This window comes from Anabrus simplex, chromosome 4, assembly GCF_040414725.1.
Source record: "Anabrus simplex isolate iqAnaSimp1 chromosome 4, ASM4041472v1, whole genome shotgun sequence".
NCBI lineage: Eukaryota > Metazoa > Arthropoda > Insecta > Orthoptera > Tettigoniidae > Anabrus > Anabrus simplex.
In genome coordinates this window covers 13,616,665-13,635,190 of record NC_090268.1, presented here as the reverse complement: position 1 = coordinate 13,635,190, position 18,526 = coordinate 13,616,665, and the positions used below count along the sequence as shown (strand labels likewise).

Sequence of the window (18,526 nt, the reverse complement as noted above, 5' to 3'; positions counted from 1 at the left end):
ATCAAATACTTCCCAATCAATTCGAGCTTCCACAAGGACAAAATTTTACTCGAAACTGAAATCATTTAAAACCTGAAATCAAACACATCTAAGTAACTCTAAAACTATATAATAGATGGTAAAAATCCATATCCCAGAAAGGAATTTTATAAAAATTCACTTTAACAGAACTAACTGGTGATATTAATCTTAAAAGTAAGAACAGCAAAGCAAAGCAAAGTCACCTCCGTGCAGGCCATGAAGGCCCTTGGAGGAGTGGAAGGTAAAGGCTTCCACCATAACCTCGGCACGTGATGGGGTAGAGTGGTTAGTTCCACACCCGGCCGCCTTTGCCCCCAGGAATTAACCTGGTACTCATTTTTGGTGTAGGCTGAGTGAACCTCAGGGCCATATGCACCTCCGGAAGTGAATCTTAAAAGTAAATATCCTAAACCAACCGGGCTAGCCGGGTAATACAGCTAGTTATATTATATTATATTATATTATATTATATTATATTATATTATATTATATTATATTATATTATATTATATTATATTATATTATATTATATTATATTATATTATATTATATTATATTTTTTCTCTATATTTAGTCCTCTGTACACGCTATTGCGGGTGACTGGAGGAAGGAAGTCTTAGTGCTCATTGCCTCAGTCGTCCCGTATTAGCCATCGTCCAACATCGGACCCCGGGCAGTACCTGCTATGACCAGATGGGTATTGCCTTGACTGCTGGGTTCGGCTACAGGGAACCCTGATCGGAGTGGGTGGCATTCGGGGAGGACTACTTCGGGCATGGCTTCGAAACGAAGTCGCCCCACCTAAGTCTTTAACATTTGATTCGCTGACAGGTTCAACTCCGCGGGAAAATGCGCCGCGTGAGGGAATGGAATCCAGCTTCCCTAGGTTCCCGGTCGCTACCAGAACCGATGGGCATGATTTTAAGCTGGTAAAGTCGATCCTTTTTAGTAGACACAACGAAGGCGTCTGCGGTGAACTTGAGGATCTCAAGAAAATGCGCAAAGGAAGACTCGTACAGCACTGCAAGCTGATCAGTTGCGTCAGTGCGACCACTTTGGCTAAATCCCCGTCAAGGTGGAGGAGCACAAATCCTTGAATCTGGTTCACAAAGTCATCTTTCACCGCGACCTTATTTTGAACACTGACGACGAGTTGATGGAAGACATGAAGAACCGTGGCGTGACACACGTCCGGCGCATTACACGCAAGATCAACGGTGAAGACGTTGCCACTGGTGCCTTCATTGTCTCTTTCAGTTTGTCAGTGTTACCAGAGAAAGTCAAGGTAACAACTTATCGTTGCGTACATCCCGCCTCCTATGCGATGATATCAATGCCAGGGATTCGGACATGTGGAATCTCGTTGTTCGAATCAGTGTGTATGGAAGTTCTGGGTGGCATCCCCGCCGTCTGTTGATGACGGTATGGATGTCGCGCTGTCCTCTACATCTACGGATGTAGAACTAGATAGTGTTTAGGCTTACGAGCATTTTGTTGCTCATAACCTAACACTCCTTTTATGGTCCACACTATGGCACTGTTACAGTGGAATTATAACGGTTATGGTAGGCATCTTGCTGAGTTACGTCAGCTCATTGGTGGTACGCAGCGAGTATAGTCTGTATTCAGGAGACCAACTTCAAACCTGGTCATCATATGGTCTTGAGAAATTTCAGAATATACTCGGTAGAACGATATTATGTCCACCGGGCGTCTGGTGGCGTGGGCATTTTTGTACGTCCTAATCATTACAGCGAAGAGTTTCCTCTAAGGACCCAACTGGAAGCAATTGCGGTGAGGGTACCTCTGCCTGTCATAGCAACAGTGTATAACGTTTATTTTCCACCTTGGCAGCCTCTTAACATAAATGATGTCACCGATTTATTGATCAGCTCACGCCTCCTTTCTTCTACTTGTGCGATTTTAACGCCCATCACGCTATATGGGGCTCTGAGACGCCTTGCCCCAGGGGACAAGAGCTGGAAAGACTAGTTACAGAGGTGGATTTATGTATTTTGAACACAGAGGAACCAACTCACTTTTGTGTACGTTACGGCACATATTTTCGCATAAGTTTAAATCCACGAATACACCTGTCCGTACACTCGACTATAGAATGATAGCTCAGAGTCTTCCACGTTCTTCATTTACAACAACGTCACCTGTGCTGATCGCTGCGCCCAAGGCGACTGTTGCTCCTCCGGGCAATGTCGCAAAGAGTAAAAGCTCGATTGCTAACCATCTAGCTCGCCATTTCGCGGATGTGTCTGGCTCTGGGAATTACCCCCGTGATTTCCTCGCTCTATTCAGCCGAACATTGGTTCCGCTGTTTCGGTGGAATACACACGATAATCTCTGTGACAGTGTCATTTTCCCATCATCATTACTTTGTTGAAACATAAATCCCTTCATGCTCCCCCACGATGGATTCTTAAACATACTGATTGGCCAATGTACACATCACTAGCGCCCTTTAACGACGATATCAGGCGGACTGTCGGCGAGGACATAACTTACATGACCCAAATTATTCTTGCTGCTGCTGAGAAGTCCATTCCGTCCTTCTCGGGGACTCCTCGTCGAAAACTCGTTCCTTGGTGGAACGAAGCATTAGCAACAGCTATCAAAGAACGCCATCGAACTCATAAACGTTACCGTAGACAGCCTCTTTTGGCCAATCTGAGAACATTTAAAGAACTCTGCGCTAAGGCGCGAGTCCTTATTCGCCAAAGTAAGAAGGCTTCATGGGAGAGATATGCGTCGTCTATGACGTCACAAACTCCATCACCTCAAGTGTGGAGTAAACTTCGACGTATTTCGGGTATCCATGGCTCATCTTCGGTACCGGGAATTTCCATTGCAGACAACATCGTCACTGAACCACTCTCGATTTCTAACCATCTAGCTTGACATTTCGCGGGTGTGTCTGGCTCTGGGAAGTACCATCGTGATTTCCTCGCTCTGAAGCGGGAGGCAGACCTTCATCAATTCAGTTTCGCCACTCAGGTTTCAGACGGCTATAACGTGCCCTTTGCGGAGTGAGAACTCCGCAGCGCCTTAGCGCTTTGTAAGAACACGTCACCTGGACCAGACAACATCCATAACCAGATGTTGAAACACCTTAGTGAGGACAATCTTCTGTATCTCCTTCGTGTGTTCAACCGAATCAGTTTGGAGGGTGATTTTCCATCTCAGTGGCGAGAGGGTATCGTCAGTCCTGTCCTTAAGCCTGTTAAAAGATACTGAATATGCAGGAAGTTACAGATCTATTTATCCTACAAGCTGCCTGTGTAAGCTATTTGAGAGGATGGTAAATCGCTGATTCGTGTAGTGTCTGGAGAAACAAGGACACTTGTCAGAGTACCAATGTGGTTTTCGACCCGCTCGATCCACCACTGACCTCTTGGTACGCCTGGAGAGCTCTATCCAGGATGCGTTTCTCCGCAAACAGCATTTGCTAGCTGTTTTCTTTCTCTTAGAGAAGGCCTACGACACCTCATGGCGGCATGGTTTCCTTTCAATCCTGCATCATTGGAGATTCCGAGGTAACTTGCCGGTATTTATTGCGATTTTTTTTGTCCCTCCGTCTATTCCGTGTCCGAGTAGATAGGACATATTCGCAATACCACGTTCAGGAAAATGGAGTCCCACAGGGATCGGTCCTTAGTGTCACTCTGTTCGCGATTTCCATAAACGATATTGTCGCTGCTGCTGGTTCAGCAGTAATACTGTCGCTATATGTGGACGATTTTGCTCTGCACTATAGCTCGCGCAGTATGGCAGTCGCAGAGCGAATATTACAGCAAACTATTAGAAGGGTGGGGCAGTGGACCTTATAACATGGCTTTCGGTTTTGTACCGGAAAGACCTCTGTTGTCCAGCTTTGTCGTCAACGTACTCTTCACCCCCATCCTGAACTCTCTCTAGGATATGTCGCTCTTCCCGTGGTTGACACTTACCGATATCTTGGGCTCCTTTTTGACAGTGAACTAACGTGGGAGCCACACGTGCGGGAGCTAAAAGTGCAATGCACCAAGAGGCTTAATCTCATAAAGTTTCTTAGCAGCACTAATTGGGGAACTGACCGCGCGGTTCTCCTACGATTTGACAGGGTAAACATGTTATCCAGGTTAGACTACGGCAGTGCAGCATATGCCTCAGCAAGACCATGCGTTCTTGCGAAGCTGAACAGCATCCACCACAGCGGGGTTCCGTTGGCGACGGGAGTTTTCCGTACAAGCCCAATTTCCTAAATGCTCGATGAGCCTGGTGTGCCGCCTTTATACCTGAGGCGCCAGCAAATGCTTTTTTCGTATGCTGCAAATTTGCGGCAGATGCCACTTCATCCACGCTATCCTTGCGTGTTCAACAATGGCAACCATTTGCTGTATGTTGCTTGTCCTCAAGCAACGCGGCCGGTTGGGATACGCTTGGATAGCATTTACAGATTGTTTCACGTACCTTCGGTTCCTTGCCTTGTCAGACAACCAAATTGGGTACCTCCGTGGGTAGTACGGCGACCTGAAATAATTCTGGACCTGCACACTGGCCCGAAGGTAAACACGGACCTTCGATTTATCGGAGGCTATTTCTGTCCATTGTTGGCCGATATCCAGGTTCAGTCGTCGTCTACACGGATGGTTCAAGGACAGAAACGAAGGTGGGCTGTGCGTTCGTTTTCGACAATGAAAGCTTTTATTTTGCTCTTACGGAGACCTGCAGTGTGTACACGACATAGCTCTATGCTGTCTGTAAAGCTCTGCGGTACGCACTGTCCAATGGACGCCGACACTTTCTTCTGTGTACTGACTCCATGAGTTCGTTCCTGTCCATTAATACTTCTTTCCCTCGGCACCCTCTGGTGCACCGGGACCAGGACCTGCTGGCCAGGTGTTCGGATGCCGCCACCAGAATCACGTTTATGTGGCTCCCAAGTCACATGGGTGTGGAGGGAAAGAAATTAGCAGATCAGGCTACCAACGAGGCAGTTTCACTGACTCCGTTGCCTTTCAAGGTTCCAGCAAGTGATATTCGCACTCAGCTGAGACATCTGGTTATGTCCCTTTGGGACATGGAGTGGCAGGCCACTCCACTTCCCAATAAGCTGAGAGCGATAAGCGGGCTTCGTTAAGGAAAGCCGTGGTATTATGTCGTCTTGGGATCGGCCATGGTGTCCTGACTCACTCGCATGTTTTGAAAGGAGAATCCCCTCCGGCGTGTACCTGCGGCGACCATCTTTCTGTGGTACACAGTGTATGGAACTGGTCGATCTTCGCCGTAGTCTTAACCTCCCGAGTACCATCTTACTTATCTTGCGAGATGACGAACTGTAAGTAGACCTACTCATCCGCTCTGTTTTATCGTGTCTAATGATGTCCTATGTTCTACTGTATTTGTGTCAATTGCGCTTTTATCCCATCGACTTCATTTTCGTTTGTGTTGCGTATTTTAATGTGTTATTTTAGCGTCTAATATAAATTATGTATATATATCTGCATTACCACGCAATGCCTTATTCCTTTTTTTCATGTATTTTCTCTTATCTTATTAGAACATAAGGATTGCGAATTAGATCCACTGATTGTTTTAATATCATACTCGTTTCCTCATCACCAGGTTTTTAACTCTTGTCAGTGGATACATTTTAGAATTTTAAATATCATAGATCATGTCGTCCATCTCGTTCCATTAGGGGCCGATTACCTTCGATGTTATGCCCCTTAAAACAACAAGCATCATCATCTTCAGTTTAAGGAAGTTACTTAATTACTAAAAATAATAATATTGAGTTTAGGGGACGGTGGCTTGACGGAACTTTTCTCCACAGGATTTCTGCTACGTGCCAGTAAATCTACCGATAAAAGCCTGTCGTGTTTGATTCCAGTGATCTACCTTCCGAGGTACTGAAGACGGCTTCCTTGTTAGCACATGTGTGTAGTGGGAAACGAGGCTGGTACATTGCTGTTGCCTTACAGCGACATTCGCTCTCAGCGGAGACATCTGGTTGTGTCTCTTTGGAAGGTGGAGTGGCAGGCCATCCCTCTCCCAAATAAGCTGAGAGGGATAAAACGAACTATGCAGGTATGGAAGTCTTCGCTTCGGGCTTCTAAGAGAGAAGCTGTGGTATTATGTCGTCTGCAGATCGGGCGTGGCATACTGAAGGGTGAACGGCCCGCGGTGTGTACTTGCGGCGATATTCTTAGCGTGGTACACATCCTCACGGAGTGCGTGGACCTGGTCGATCTGAGCCGTAGTCTAAAACATCCGAGTGGAATTTCGCTCATCCAACGAGATGACGAGCAGTCAGTAATCTCATCATCCGTCTCATGAGGGATTACTGCCTTTTTTATCGTGTGTAAAAATCTATTTCTTACTGGTGTAATTTTGTTTACTGTGCGTTTATCCCATTGTGTCTCTGTTACTTCGTATTTTGAAGTGTTAATATAACTTATAACTTAGATGCTATACATCTCTGTACTTCAAGGCAATGCCTTATTCCATTGTAATGAATATTTTCTATAATTTCACTAGCAAATAGTTCATTGCGAGTCAGATCCACTGATTTTATTAATCTCATAATAGTTTTTCATCATCATTTCCTTTTAATTCTGGTCATTGGATATATTTTAAACTGTACTACTAGGGGTCGATGATTAGCTGTTAGGCCCCTTCAAACAACAAACATCATCATCATCATCATCAGTTTCCTTGTTGTATTTCATCTTGTAAGAAATATCGCCGCCACTATGGACAAATATAGTACAGTACATTATAATATCTGCTTCATGATAACAAATAGAACACAATTTAAAAATGCCACGAACCTACCACGCTTGCGTAGCAGGGGGAGAGGTGATGCTTCCACGTGGCGCGTCCCAGGTGGCGGATAGGGGGGTCCTAACCGGCTTGCCGGCGACTTGAGAAAAATAAAACACCTCTCGCGGACCGAACACACAACCCACTGCGCATTCGAGGCATCGGCAGTTTTAACTTTCACGCCCTCCTTCGTCTTCGCCTTCATTTTTCGAAGTGACGGATCCCTTCTTTCTTCTTCTTTCTTCTTCTTTATTCTCTCCCTCTACCCCGTGTGGGTGGGGAACGCAGACGAAAAATACACCCACGGTATCCCCTGCCTGTCGTGAGAGGCGACTGAAAGGGGCGACCAAGGGATGATTGACTTAGAACCATGAAAATACTTTTGATTATTACAATCACGCGGGGAACACTATGAGTCGCCTTTACTTGCGAGTTGTATCACTATATTACGTACGAAATAGGTTGGTGTTTAGTACCAATAGGGGGTGAATCAGTACCGTATGGGTTTTCCAGTACCCGTGAGTCGTACCCATGTGAGCAACACCGTGGGTCTGCGTTGCCTGTGATTAGTACCCACTATGTGAGGAACACCACGGGAATACCGGCACCCGTGACTAGTACACCTAGGTGAGGAACCTCATCGGTTTGCGTTGGCTATGAGTGGCGCCATTGTGTGAGAAACACCATAGGTCTGCGTTCCCTGTACGAAGTACAATACTTGTTAATAGTACCATCTTGTGTGGAACACCGTGAGCCTTCGCTACTTTGATTAGTACCCCAACATGACAAGCAGCATGGTTCTACTTTACTCGCGACATGTACCATTCCGAAGTGCCCTAGACGTGGATTTTGGACACCTTTAGACATCAAGCATCCCCGATTCAGGGTTGTGCTTTATAAGTGGTCCCTTGGTCAGTAATACTATTATTTATGAATTTTTTTGAGTCGAATCCACTGTTTTTAGGTTGCTTTTTTTTTGTTTTTGTTTTTCTTGCGTTCATATCCATCCATTCATTCATTGTCCTCACTTTTTTTAAACTGGTCGGTGGAGGATTATGGATTTTTAAATTGTCATTTCATTTCGTCTCATTTCGTACAAATAGGGGCGATTACTTAGATGTCTGCCCCTTTAAACAACAAGCATCATCTCTATCAATTTAAAAGTCCTAAGTCGAGCTAATTACATTTCGGATATCACCAGACTTCAGCCTGGAGGTTACGTTTCTCCTGAACCTCGTGAAATTAGTTCATAATTTTCGATCGCCTAACCATAGACAGGATATGATGGTATTTAATTTCTAATCGCATAAGTCAGTATTTCACATTTTTGTTAATATGAATTAATTATTTATCTATTTAGTAATGCCAATGCGTATCACTCTCTTTTCCGGGTAATATTTCAGAGAAGGATGACAGAATACCCCCATTGTCTCGAGTCACCAGATTAGACCTCATCAGTGGCTGGGTTATTAACCCGAGATCCTGACACAGCTGATAACCCACAGAGCTGGCACTAAACATATAGCAGGTGGTAGTGATTGATGATGCACATGCTGTCTGTTGGGCTACCTAGCGGGTATATTCCTTCCTCTAAAGCGAGTCTGACAACATGTTCAAGCATATAGGCGCGTTTTACAAAACCGCTCTTCATTTTCAAGATTAAAAATAGATAGGAAATTTCCATCATTTTAGAACTTTCCACTCATTCAGAGCTAACCGAATGTCGTCATAAAAACTTGCGCCCGTCGCTTTCATGTATGGTCCATTACGATATTTTCATGCTCCTCTGCAATTTATTCCCTGATGAAGAAACAACACGTTTAAATTCACAAGCACACCCTGTATGAGAGGGACGCAGACGAAGAATACACACACCGTATCCCTTGCCTGTCGTAAGGGGTGACTAAGGGATGATTGTGACTACTTGCGATTAGTACCATCACACGAGAAACGCCACGGGCCTGCGTTGCCTGTGATTAGTACACTTACGTGAAGAACACTATGGGTTTGCGTTGCCTGTGATTAGTACACCTACGTGAAGAACACTATGGGTTTGCGTTGCCTGTGATTAGTACACCTACGTGAAGAACACTATGGGTTTGCGTTGCCTGTGATTAATACACCTACATAAAGAACACTATGGGTTTGCGTTGCCTGTGATTAGTACACCTACGTGAAGAACACTATGGGTTTGCGTTGTCTGTGATTAGTACACCTACGTGAAGAACACCATGGGTTTGCGTTGCCTGTGATTAGTACACCTACGTGAAGAACACTATGGGTTTGCGTTGCCTGTGATTAGAACACCTATGTAAAGAACACTATGGGTTTGCGTTGCCTGTGATTAGTACACCTACGTGAAGAACACTATGGGTTTGCGTTGCCTGTGATTAGTACACCTACGTGAAGAACACTATGGGTTTGCGTTGCCTATATGTGGTGCCATTATGTGTGCAATACCTTTGAACAACAATCATCATCATAATCATTATCATCGGAGCTTTCAGCCCCTTCGCTAGCCTGCTCGCTGGATCTGGTTTGCCGCTTTTAAACCTGAGGGCACCAATATCCTATTGTGCTATTAGGCCTATGCGAATTAGCTCACACGTTACTAGATATTGAGTACAATTTTCATGCTAAGAGAACACATCCATTAACAAAAAATTGTGATGGATAATTACAATGTTGATAGATATAAATGTAGATATGGTAGTGCAGTTATATTTCTGTCGCGACCTGATAGTGATTTCAATTCAGCACAAGATGTGCGTCTCTTTTTGGTTGAACACGCCTGCTAGTTTGGAGGCCGCAGGGTATACATGAAGTCGACAGAGGGATGATCCAAATATCTCTCCGTGTGAGAGCAACGTATCTCACTGTTGTCCCCAGCAATCACGGCTAATGCAATTGTGAGGGACTTTTGTGAATTGTTGGCGCTTGTAATGTCATTGCACGTCCGACGCTTCACCGCTCACCCTCGAGCCAACTTTCTAGAGGACACTTACAATGTAATATTAATTAGGAAAAGGCATACGTACAAAATGTCACATATGTAATGAAACGTGTATTTTCAATGTGTAAAAGGGTTTTAGGTGAATAGATTGTGCTTAACTTAACAGAAATATACCAGTTCAATTCCAGACGTATAGTTACTGTGAGCACATACCTACCAATGCATGTTGTATTGTGCCGAAAGGCTGTTTAGCTCACCTGCAGTTCCACAATAAACTACCATAAGTTATCCAGGTGTAGAGGAATGTTCTCAGTAGTGAAATGAGGAGCGAGGTAATTTTCTTTTCTTTGTTTTCCTAACTGAGGCAGAACTCGCTACGAAGTCACGGCAAGTGTGTTACACCCGGTGTAATTGAAATAAATTACGTCACTTGAACTGATGGTAGAAGAAGGTATTCTAAGCAGACATATTCAAATATGTCACTTTTATCTTAAACAGTGTAGGAGAAAGTAAATCGCAAAGATTTGGCCGATGGTTTTGAGAAGTCTGGTAAACAGAACGACAATTTAGCTGTGATATCCCCAAGTTGCCCTCCCCTCCAAGCCTGTGCAGCGTTCTAGGTCGAGGTGTCTCGAGGTCAGGGTGTTTATGGCTGTTCTTCGAGACACTGAAGTTTGTGGTTCACGGCAACAACGTTTATTGACGGTGGAAGAAGAAATTTTAGACTTGGTTAAAAATGACTGTGAGAAAATCACTGAAGGAAAACCAATGAGCAGTTTGTGCCTCAATGCATTGTACATCGAACAGATTAAGGGCCGATGACCTATATATTATTGCCCTTAAAACAGCAAATCATTTGCACTTACGGATCATCAGCTGTTGTATCCATATCATACACAAGTTTAAAAACTTCATGGACCAGACTTTCCCCTCAGGGAGCGATTCCGTCAGTACTTTCTGAGTAAGAAATGGCAATAGTTGGATCTCCTTGCTAGAATTCTTGCCACTGACGAAACGTGTTGCACTCCATATAGAGCAATAAATGTCCAGATACACTTTCAAGAGCAATTTTCCTTAAACGTATGGGTAGAAGTTTTAAGCGGACCTCTTGTACTCTCACTGTGTTCGACAGTAGCAATGATGAGTAATCTCTTGATCATACTCAGCCACAGTTTTAGATTCAAGTCAGTGGATATATTTTGAAGTTTTAATTATCGTTTCATTTTGTTGCATGGGTGTAGAGAGAGAGAGAGAGAGAGAGTATTTAGCAGATAAGGCTGCCAAGGAGGCAGTTGACTGCCCTCGTTGCCTTACAACGTTCCAGCAAGTGATATTCTCTCTCAGCTGAGACATTTTGTTATGCCTCATTGGGTGATGGACTGGCCTCCACTGAGAGCGATGAAAGGTACAATGAAGGAATGGAGTACTTCCCTTCAGGCTTCTCGGAGTGAAGCAGTGGTATAATGTCGTCTTCGGGTCGGCCACGGCATAGTAACGCACTCCTATTTACTGAAAGGAGAACCTCCGCCGGTGTGTACTTGCGGCGATCATCTTACCGTGCACACATTCGTACGGAGTGCGTGGACCTGGTCGATCTGCGCCACCCGAGTACCATGTCCCTCATGCAGTCAGCAGACTTCGTCATCCATTTTACGAGGGATAGTGGTTTGTTTTATAGCATATAAGCGTAGTGTTTCGTATTAGACTGTATATTATTGTTTACTAAATTGTATTAAATTGACTCTCTTCTAGTTTGTGTTTGTATATTTTAATGTGTTTTTAAATAGTACTTTGCATGATATATTATTGCATTTTAAAGCAATGCCATATTCTACCATGATCTGTCATCTATCATTTTACCGAAAATGAGGGATCGCGAATTAGATCCACTGATTGTTTTAAACTGACAGCCATTGTTCATTATCATTTCTTTTACATTCTAGTCAGTGGATACATTTTAAAATTTTAATTATCATATCATGTCGTCCATCTCCTACCATTAGGGGCCGATGACCTAGCTGTTAAGGGCCTTTAAACAACAAACATCATTATCATAATCATGAGCTAACATTGGAACTACACAGGCAAGAATGGATTTATATTCATTTTGATGTTGAGAATGCTAACGCTCCTCGCAGGTAAATTTCCTTCAGAAACAATTGAGCCTAAAGATACGTTTCTTATAACTGTCACAGCGTTTTTGCCTACCTGGGAGGGGAATTATATTTTGTCAAGAAACATTATTCTGATGAAATATTAAATGCTCATCTTTTTTTTAGTCTCTGTACATATTAATTTAAATGAAAGGAAATTTGTGTAGAACGTTTATTTTGATTACAGCAATGGATGTTTGTAGCATTGTTTTATCAACAAACTTATGATTAATTTTAATCATTCGTAAGAATCTGGTTCGAGTACGTACGTGTGCTTGCGCTCTAGCAACAAATCCATTGTCACATCCCACGCAGACGAAAGGTTTGAAAATTGAATGAACTACCACATGCATTTAGCATGCTACAATGGACGATGTGAGCTGTTTAATATGTATGTGACAGTGACAATAGACCCTGGAAGAGATGGAATCACGCTTGCACGGGGTAGAAGAATATGCTGACCCCCTGTGGGTGGGGGACCCAGATGAAGAATACACTTACGGTATCCCCTGCCTGTCGTAAGAGGCGACTAACCGGGGCCCAAGGTGCTCTCAACTTGGGAGTGTGGATTGGCGACCAAGGGGCCCTTAGCTGAGTCCTGGCATTGCTTCCACTTACTTGTGCCAGACTCCTCATTTTCGTCTATCCTGTCCGACCTCCCTTCGTCAACTCCGGTTCTTTTCCGACCCCGACGGTATTAGAGCATTCGAGGCCTAGGAAGTATTTCATTTTCACGCCCTTCGTGGCCCTTGCCTTTCTTCGTCCGTTACTTCATCTTTCGAAGTGACGGATCCCTTCTTTCTTCTTCTTTTCTCTCTCTCTTTACCCCTGTGGGTGGGGGACGCAGACGAATAATACACGCACGGTATCCCCTGCCTGTTGTGAGGGGCGATCAAGAGATGATTGAATTAGAATCATGAAACTATTTTTGATTCGTATCATCACACGGGGAACACCATGGGTTGCCTGTACTTGCGAGTAGTACCACTATATTATGTACGCAATAGGTTTGTGATTAGTAGCAGAAGACGGGGTTCTCCTGTAGGTTTCCAGTACCCGTGAGTCGTACCCATGTGAGCAACAGCACGGGTCTGGGCGTTGCCTGTGAGTTGTACCACTCTATGAGCGGCACCGTGGGTCTGCGTTGCCTGTAATTAGTACCCACTATGCGAGGAACACCACGGGAATACCGGCACCCGTGACTAGTACCCCTAGGTGAGGAACCTCATCGGTTTGCGTTGGCTATGAGTGGCGGCATTGAGTGAGAAACACCATAGGTCTGCGTTACCTGTACGACGTACAATACTTGTGAGTAGTACCATCTTGTGTGGAACACAGTGAGTCTTCGCTACTTTTGATTAGTACCCCAACATGACAAATGGCATGGTTCTAGTTTACTCGGGACATGTACCATTCTGTGGGGCATTAGACATGGATTTTGGACCCCTTTAGACATCAAGCATGCTCAATTCAGGATCGTGCTTTATAAGTGGTCCCTTGGTCAGGAATACTATTATTTATGATTTTTTTGCGTCGTATCTAGTGTTTTGTTTGTTTTTTATTGTTTTTTAGTTTTTGGTTCATGTCCAACCATTCATTCTTCAAGACTTTTTATTATTTGGGTCAGTGGATGATTTTGAATTTTTTGTTGCGATTTCATTTCGTACCATTAGGGGCGGATGACGTCGATGTTAGGCCCCTTTAAACAACAAGCATCATCATTAAGAACATGCTGGAACGATGGAGGGTAGGACTGCCATGGGGATGCGACAAATGACGGAGCGTATGGCACATAACAGTCCAGTTACAAGCAAGTACTGAGCATTACGCAACAAAGAATCTATTCAATTATTACTAAGCCTGGTACACTGATCAACGAAGATGAGGCTGTTTGTAACCATGGGAGCTTGAAATGATTTCCGCGTTATTTATAATTAGTTCGCCAACATGTGCAGAGGAAGAATATGCCCACGGTATCGTATGAGGTGACGAGAATGGATGACCATGGGATGATTGCATTAGAACCATGAAACTACTTGTGGTTAGTACCATCATGCGGGTAACATCGTGGGTCGCCTTTACTTGCGAGTAGTACCACTATGTTTGTGATTAGTAGCAGCAAAGAGTAATTGACTGTGGGTTTCCAGTTCCCATTATTAGTATCATTGTGAGAAATACCACGGGTGTGGGTGTCCCTTGTGATTAGTAACACTACGCGAGGAACACCACAGATATGCGTTGCCTATGAGTGGCGCCATTATGTGAGAAACACCATACGTCTGCGTTACCTGTGCGTACGTGTGAGTATCGCCACAATGTGAGGAACACCGTGAGCCGACGTTACTTGTTATTAGTACCGCTAAATGAGAAACACCTGGTTCTTCTTTACTAATGACGAGTGCCATTGTGACGTGGAGTTTGAACCCCATTTAGACAACAAGTAGCTGTACCTTGGTCAGTATATACTCTTGTTTGGAAGGTGGGCGCGTTATGGGACGAATTAGTTTCATAATTATTGTTCATCGTCGTTTCTTTTAATTCTAGTCAGTAGATATAATTTGGAATTATTTTTAACTTCCAATATTGTGAATTGGATCCACGATTTTTCATATACATCCGTTCATTCTTCACTATAAAGTTCTTAATTTTGGTCAGTGGATGAATTTTGGAATTTTAAATTGTCATTATACTTTGACTCATTTCGTACCATTGCGGGCCGATGACCTAGATGCTAAACAACAAGCGTCATTATCATTTTTAACAACTTTATTAACGTCGCATCGTCACAGATAGGTCTTATGGCAACTAGGAGTTAGGGAAGGAAGTGGCCGTGGCCTTAAGGCCTGGTGGAAACACGGAGAACCAACTTCAGTTCTCCCGACAGTTGTACTAGCACCCGCTATCTCCCGAATGCAAGCTCACAGCAGCGCGTCAACTCGCTCCCTGTACAAGTATGGAACTACACTGTACGTGAACTCTAGTTTAGGAAATAAACCACTCGGCTAATAATCACTGTCGAGTGGGCCAAACGATGGTCTTTAAAAATGTTGCTTTTTCACAGCACCTATAGTTAGCCGGTCAATGGTCATGGGTAGTAATTTCTGATAAATATATACACGTAGCGTGTTTTTGTATCTGAAGTATAACAAAAGCAAATTGAACGCGTCAACACAGCCACACGCAAGCACAAAGCAGGGGATTGACATAGCTGACGGTACACAAAGCCGCGGTTCCGTAGTGCCCATTTTACTGTACTGTATTTTATTCCGACCAACACACTAAACAACAGTCAAAGTTTATTGAATGGGTACAAAGAGACAGAGGGAAAAGCTATTCAAAATGAATTCGCTATTCGAAAATTTCTCATGCTAATTAACACAAAATCTATAGACTTAGCGATATAATACTCCTGGACCATTGGTGGCAGAATAACATTACAATCTCCTTTCAATACAAAGGATAAAGTGGAAGAGTTACGTCGAAAGATGAGGGAGGATGGCCTCACAAATCTAAATCGGTCACCCATGTCCGAAATAGGACGGGACTAAAAGGGGCTCAAGGGAGCGTGGGTTGGCGATCACGGGGACACTTTGCGGACTTTCGGCACTGCTTCCAGTTACTTGTGTCAGCTTCCTCACATTCATTCACCTGGTCCCATCTCACTTCGTCAACTCTTGTTATACCCCCTGTGGGTGTGGGAAGCAGACGAAGAATTCATCCACGCTATCCCCCGCCTATCGTAAGGGGCGATTAAAAAGGGCGACCAAGCGATGATCAAATTAGAACCATGAAACTACTTGTGATTCGTACCACCACGCGGGGAACACCATGGGTCGCTTTTACTTGCGCGTAGTACCACTATGTTGGGTACGAAATAGGTTTGTGATTAGTAGCAAACAAGAACACAACGGCTCTGTGATAAGTAGCACTATATGAGCGACACCGTGGAATGAGTGAACCCATGGTTCTGCCTTTCCTATGATTAGTTACCGCTATATGAGGAACACCACAGGATAGTACGAGTCCCTGTGGTTAGTACACTTATGTGATAGAACACCATACGTTTGCGTTGCCTGTCAATGTGCGAAACACCGTAGATCTGTAATACATGTGCGAATTTCATTACCTGTGAGTAGTACCATAATGTGTGGAATACCGCGAGTCTACGCTACTGTTGATTAGTACCGCAACATGACAAATGCAATGGTTCTACTTTCCTAGCGATAAGTGCCATTGCCAGGGGCCGCTGACTTTGATTTTGGACACCTTTCGCTTACAGGTATAATAGATTCAGTATTGTGCTCTAGAAGCAGTCCCATCGTCAGTAATACTATTGTTCTACGCCAGCTTCTGTGCATGTGAGGCACTGTGGGTCGGTTCCACTGATCGTTTTAAATTCATATCCATCCATCCATTCATTCTTCGTCCTCACGTTTTGAATTGTGGTCAGTGGATGTTTTGGGGCTTTTAATTTGTCATGTCATTTCGTCTCATTTCGTACCATTAGAGGCCGACGACCTAGATGTTAGGTCCCTTTAAACAACAAGCATCATCATCATCATCATTATCATCATCATCATCATCATCATCATCATCTCTTGTTATTGTCCGACCCCGACTGTATTAGAGCATTCGAGGCCTAGGAAGTCTCCCATTTTCACGCTCTTCGTGGCCCCTGTCTTTCTTCGTCCAGTATTTCATTTTTCGAAGTGTCGGATCCTTTCCTTTTTTCCTCTCCCTCTCCCTTTGACCAACTGTGGGTAGGGGATGCAGATGAAAAATACACCCTCGGGATCTTCCGCCTGCCGTATGAGGTGACAAAAACGGGCGACCAAGGGATGATTGAATTATAACCATGAGACTACTTGTGATTCGTACCATGGCGCGGGGAACACCTTGGGTCAACTTCACTTGCGAGTAGTACCACTATGTTAGGTACACAATAGGTTTGTGAGTAGTAGCAACAGTGGGTGGTTCACTATGGGTTCACGGTACGCGTGATTAGTACCTCTATATGCGGAACACTACGCGCTTACGTTGCCTGTGATTAGAACCACTATATGAGTGACACCGTGGGCCTGCGGTTAGTACTTACAATGTGAGGAACACCATGGAATATTAAGGGTGCCAGTGATTCGTACCACTATGTGAGAAACACCATAGATCTGCTTTACCTGTGCGTAGTACCACAATGTGCGGAACCCCGCCAGTCTACTTTACTTGCGATTAGCACCGCTACATGAGAATTACAATGGTTCTACTTTACTAGCGATAATTACCATTATGAGAGGCCGTTGACCTGGATTTTCAAGAAACATTGAATCAGAATTGTGCTTTGGAAGCAAACCCTTGGTCAGTTTAAGTTAGTTTCTGGCAAGGTGAAGCATTGCGTTTCGGAACCACTGATCTTGTAAAGTTCATTATCACTTTTCATTGTCTTTTTGAATTCTAGTCAATGGATTGATTATGGAACTGTTTTTAACATTCAATGTTGTGAGTTGGATTCGCTGATTGTTTTTAATTCATATTCGTCCATTCATCCTGATCCTCATGTTTTGAATTCTGTTCAGTGTATGAACTTTGGAATCTTAAATTGTCGTTACATTTCGTCTCATTTTGTACGATTAGTGGCCGGTGATCTGGATTTTAGGCCTTTGCAAACATCAAGCATCATTATCAACTAATGTTCATTTCCAGTCCTTTTCATTTCCACGCACTCAGGCTCTTCACTATGAATAATCATCATCGCTTTATGCTTTTTATTTGGACTGCATGAACACGTTTGATTAGTTCACACCAAACTCTCGAGTGTAACACTATCATTTCCTGAATTAAACATGTTCTCTTCTTTTCAGATTTTACTTGGATTCGGTCTTATAACTTGAGGGGTGTCAGGTATGTAAATACATTTAACTTTTACTCATAAAATATTTAAAAGCTATGTTTGTCGATTGGCCATAGCCATGGAAGCTGCAGTTGTACGTGGAATCTCAACTACAACGATGAGTTTGTATTTCAAATGTTCCACGCGCATATGTGGGATTTGAACCACAATCCCTTATTGACATACTGGAGACGATGTCACTCTGCTATCACACTATTTCGCCTACTACTTCTTTATCCTTGTATTTAATTTATTGGGTATTTTATTGTGCGATTATTCGGAGAGACATATCAATATTTCTGAAATTTAATTACTATGGGTTTAAAAAGCTATCGCTCCATTAACATATTAAGTGAGGAAATTAATTTTACTTGTGCAATCACGAATAATTGCCTGATGTTGCTGCCCTCCTGCTTTGCAGACCAGACAGAGATCCACAATCAAGGGTACAACAAGCGGTTTATAAAAGTATAACTGACCGGACAGCCTGAAAATTCTTTTGAAGGTTTCGGTCTGGAATTTGTGTAACTTTCTAATTACCGCGCAAACACCGACTACCGCATGTGTAATATGGGCTATGAATATCCTGGTACGTTTCAGCGATTGTTGGCCCATTACTATGAATGCAAATGTACGATTCCTTCTGAAATTCATCTGGTTACGTCTGTCTTTCTGCTTTCGAATTGTGTCCGTAGATTT

The 18,526-nt window shown here is 43.6% G+C and overlaps 1 long non-coding RNA gene across 1 annotated transcript in view; it reads left to right on the top strand.

The window, feature by feature from the left end:
* The window catches only part of LOC136872336 (uncharacterized), an 843,894-nt gene extending 826,060 nt beyond the window's left edge, over positions 1-17,834 (top strand). Inside the window, exon 4 of the long non-coding RNA XR_010859874.2 lies at positions 17,799-17,834. This is a non-coding gene — a long non-coding RNA (uncharacterized lncRNA). The remainder of the gene's footprint in view (positions 1-17,798) is intronic.
* The last annotated feature ends 692 nt before the right edge of the window (positions 17,835-18,526 follow it).